Source organism: Dendropsophus ebraccatus, unplaced genomic scaffold (assembly GCF_027789765.1).
Source record: "Dendropsophus ebraccatus isolate aDenEbr1 unplaced genomic scaffold, aDenEbr1.pat pat_scaffold_2400_ctg1, whole genome shotgun sequence".
Taxonomy (NCBI): domain Eukaryota; kingdom Metazoa; phylum Chordata; class Amphibia; order Anura; family Hylidae; genus Dendropsophus; species Dendropsophus ebraccatus.
Genome location: NW_027209852.1, coordinates 1 through 4,703, shown reverse-complemented (window position 1 = coordinate 4,703; position 4,703 = coordinate 1). Strand labels below are relative to the sequence as shown.

The 4,703-nt window shown below is 42.5% G+C and overlaps 2 pseudogenes; one reads left to right on the top strand and one right to left on the bottom strand.

Annotated features, from left to right (window-relative positions):
- Window positions 1-347: 347 nt before the first annotated feature.
- Window positions 348-2,299, bottom strand: LOC138775880 (peroxisomal membrane protein PMP34-like; annotated as a pseudogene).
- Window positions 2,300-2,356: 57 nt separating this feature from the next.
- On the top strand, window positions 2,357-4,317 carry LOC138775881 (peroxisomal membrane protein PMP34-like; annotated as a pseudogene).
- The last annotated feature ends 386 nt before the right edge of the window (window positions 4,318-4,703 follow it).

Below are 4,703 nucleotides of genomic sequence, written 5' to 3'. Positions count from 1 at the left end.
CATCAACTGGTGCCAGAGATTTGTCATTTACTCATATATTATATTTAAAAAAATCTTAAGTCATCCAGTACTTATCAGCTGCTGCATGTCCTGCATAAAGTGGTGTATTCTCTCCAGCCTGACACAGTACTCTCTGCTGCCACCTCTGTCTATGTCAGGAACTGTGCAGATCAGTAGAAAATCCCCATAGAAATCCTTTGTTGCTCTCCAGACTGGAGAAATACCACTTCCTGTAGGGCATACAGCAGCTGATAAGTACTGGCAACTTGACATTTTTAATAGAAGTAAATTACAATCTCCAGCACCAGTTGTTTTTTGAGTACAGGATCACCATTGTATGTGCTTACAGAGAAAATAACAGGGAATAATTTGCCATTGCATTCTATTGGCACTTACCCGCAGTACCGACTGCACAGTTTGTAAGGGATAGGTGACTGTTGTGGCAATAGTTTTGGCAATAGCTCCGATAACAAAGACTTGAAAAGAAGTAAGCTGAGAAAAGAGAAGGAGCCAAGTCAGCATAGCAAAGAGCTGGAAACAGAAAGTGCATAACACTAGACATAACGGTAAAATGGATCTGAGATATAGATAGATATATTCCCAATAAGACAATATCACTTTACCTCTGGCTGCTGCCTCAAGAGCTGACGCTTTAATCCTTCATAGAACATGACTGGATGCGGGGTTAAAAACCAAAAGCAGAGAAGAAATGTACCGTTCCACAGGCCTGCACTCCTCCTGTTGCAGAATCTTTTGAAAGGCATCTAAAACAATGGCCGAAATAAGATAACATTGAAGAGTGGTTAACGGGATAGAGAAGGTGGATCTTACTTCTATCTAATATTCCAGGAGGGATATCTGGTAGTCCTGTGTTGAGACTCTTCAATGAGGCTCCACGGCTCTTCTTTTGCATATTCATGTTTCCCAGGGGCAATGCACCTAGATTTTCACTGCATTGAGCGCTTTAACCAGCAGCTGGCTGTGGTATTGTTTGGCTGGTCTCCCTGAGATCAGTGATCTGTTTCTCTTATGGCTCTATTAGCATTGCTCCCACCTAGCCAAAATCCTGCTCCACACTGATGAGGGGCAACACCCCGAAACAGCTGTATGTGGATGGAAACCTAGCCTTGGTTTTTCCCTTGTCATTATATTGACTTATAAGGCCACTTAATATGGTGGTTTCCTTACAGGAAAGGATCCCGGAGGGATATCTGGCTAGTCCTGTTTCGAGACTCTTCAATGAGGCTCCACGGGCTCTTTTACATTTTCTATCTAATAAGATACATTACAAGGAGACACATGGTACATTTTATATATCTGTTTGTGCTTCCGGAATGTAGAAAATGCTTTTTTTTATTGGCGCCAAGAGTCAAGAGTGTTCCTAAAGTGCTAAGGGCTGAAATATCTCATTGCTCCCCTGCCCATCCCTGCTTTATCAAGCACTTCAGGAGCTTGAATAAGCGTCTGAGTCTTTGCGGAAAAGATAAAAGCATTTCCTATGTTATGGAAGCAGGCAGATATATGAAAGGCAACATGTGTCTCCTTGTCAGTTTGGAATGGTATCTGACAGATTTACTTTAAAGGGGTTATCCAGTGCTACAAAAACATGGCCACTTTTCCCCCTTTCTTGTCTCCAGTTCAGTGCGGTTTGCAGTTAAGCTCCTTTACTTCAATGGCACTGAGTTTGAAACCCCGCCCAAGATGGAGACACCATGGTGGTGTGCGGACTCTCCTACACAGTGAAGATGTCAGAGGCAATGGAGGTGGTGGCCAAAACTCCTGTTACCATTGCAAACACATGCACATTGAGCTGAATAAGAATGCATGTGCTAGAGGAGTTCATCAGCAATAGCGTAGCACTGATATAAGCCCTATGTATAATTCTCACTCTCTTACCTGTTGCCCGTATACGTGGTGGGCGTTATATCATCATTACGAAACTTTGCACCTTGAAGCTTCAGTCTTGTATTCACCACCCAGAGAGGAGTTGTGAGCAGGACATTTACTACTCCTAATAAGAGCAAAATAATTAGATATTAGACAATTTTCTGAAAATCCAGATGAACCTCCCCAGTCCTAGGAATTTCATGGAAGCACAAATAAAGGATTATTACTAATTATTATGAATAATTATATATTTTACATCTAATTCTGTATTTACCCGGCAATGAAGCCAATAGTCAGTCCTTGCTGGTGGTTGCGACATTGCCCTTTTCCATATGGACTTCAGACTGTTAAACGTGTAGAAATAGACGAAGTTGGAGCAACAGACCTGAGATGACCTCGGAGGGTGGATCATGGGAGGGAATTAGAGAGCTGTGAGATCAGGCTGGTAGAGGATGTATCCCCCTTCGGCATGGCTCTTTGCCCCCCTTACTCCCTTTCCCCCCCCGACCCCCACCCCTCCGAGGTCATCTCCAGTCTCTGTTGCTCCAACTTCGTCTATTTCTACACGTTTAACAGTCTGAAGTCCATATGGATAAAGGGCAATGTCGCAACCACCAGCAAGGACTTGACTATTGGCTTCATTGCCGGTAAATACAGAATTAGATGTAAATATATAATTATTCATAATAATTAGTAATAATCCTTTATTTGTGCTTCCATGAAATTCCTAGGACTGGGGAGGTTTCATCTGGATTTTCAGAAAATTGTCTAATATCTAATTATTTTTGCTCTTATTATGGAGGATAGTAAATGTCCTGCTCACAACTCCTCTCTGGGTGGTGAATACAAGACTGAAGCTTCAAGGTGCCAAGTTTCGTAATGATGATATAACGCCCACCACGTATACGGGCATTACAGGTAAGAGAGTGAGAATTATACATAGGGCTTATATCAGTGCTACGCTATTGCTGATGACTCCTCTAGCACATGCATTCTCTATTCAGCTCAATGTGCATGTTGTTTTGCAATGGTAACAGGAGTTTTGGCCACCACCTCCATTGCCTCTGACATCTTCACTGTGTAGGAGAGTCCGCACACCACCATGGTGTCTCCATCTTGGGCGGGTTTCAAACTCAGTGCCATTGAAGTAAATGGAGCTTAACTGCAAACCGCACCTGAACTGGAGACAAGAAAGGGGGAAAAGTGGCCATGTTTTTGTAGCACTGGATAACCCCTTTAAAGTAAATCTGTCAGATACCATTCCAAACTGACAAGGAGACACATGTTGCCTTTCATATATCTGCCTTTGCTTCCATAACATAGGAAATGCTTTTATTCTTTTCCGCAAGACTCAGACGCTTATTCAAGCTCCTGAAGTGCTTGATAAAGCAGGGATGGGCAGGGAGCAATGAGATATTTCAGCCCTTAGCACTTTAGGAACACCTCTTTGACTCTTGGCGCCATAAAAAAAAGCATTTTTCTACATTCCGGAAGCACAAACAGATATATAAAATGTACCATGTGTCTCCTTGTAATGTATCTTATTAGATGAAAATGTAAAAGAGCCCGTGGAGCCTCATTGAAGAGTCTCGAAACACAGGACTAGCCAGATATCCCTCCGGGATCCTTTCCTGTAAGGAAACCACCATATTAAGTGGCCTTATAAGTCAATATAATGACAAGGAAAACCAAGGCTAGGTTTCCATCCACATACAGCTGTTTCGGGGTGTTGCCCCTCATCAGTGTGGAGCAGGATTTTTGGCTAGGTGGAGCAATGCCTAATAGAGCCATAAGAGAAACAGATCACTGATCTCAGGGAGACCAGCCAAACAATACCACAGCCAGCTGCTGGTTAAGCGCTCAATGCAGTGAAATCCTAGGTGCATTGCCCCCTGGGAAACTGAATATGCAAAAGAAGAGCCGTGGAGCCTCATTGAAGAGTCTCAAAACAGGACTACCCAGATATCCCTCCTGGAATATTAGATAGAGTAATCCACCTTCTCTATCCCGTTAACCACTCTTCAATTTATCTTATTTCGGCCATTGTTTTAGATGCCTTTCAAAAGATTCTCTGCAACAGGAGGGAGTGCAGGCCCTGTGGAACGGTACATTTCCTTCTCTGCTTTTGGTTTTTTAACCCCGCCATCCAGTTCATGTCTATGAAGGATTAAAGCGTCAGCTCTTGAGGCAGCAGCCAGAGGTAAAGTGATATTGTCTTATTGGAAATATATCTATCTATATCTCAGATCCATTTTACCGTTTATGTCTAGTGTTATGCACTTATCTGTTTCCAGCTCTTTGCTTATTGCTGACTTGGCTCCTTCTCTTTTCTCAGCTTACTTCTTTTCAAGTCTTTGTTATCGGAGCTATTGCCAAACTATTGCCACAACAGTCACACCTATCCTTACAACTGTGCAGTCGGTACTGCGGGTAAGTGCCAATAGAATGCAATGGCAATTATTCCGTATTTTCTCTGTAAGCACATACAATGGTGATCCTGTACTCAAAAACAACTGGTGCTGAGATTTGTAATTTACTTCTATTAAAATGTCAAGTTGTCCAGTACTTATCACTGCTGTATGCCCTACAGGAAGTGGTATTTCTCCAGTCTGGAGAGCAACAAAGGATTTCTATGGGGATTTTCTACTGATCTGCACAGTTCCTGACATAGACAGAGGGCAGCAGAGAGTACTGTGTCAGGCTGGAGAGAATACACCACTTTATGCAGGAATGCGCAGGCTGATAAGTACTGGATGACTTAAGATTTTTTTAAATATAATATATGAGTAAATGACAAATCTCTGCACCAGTTGATT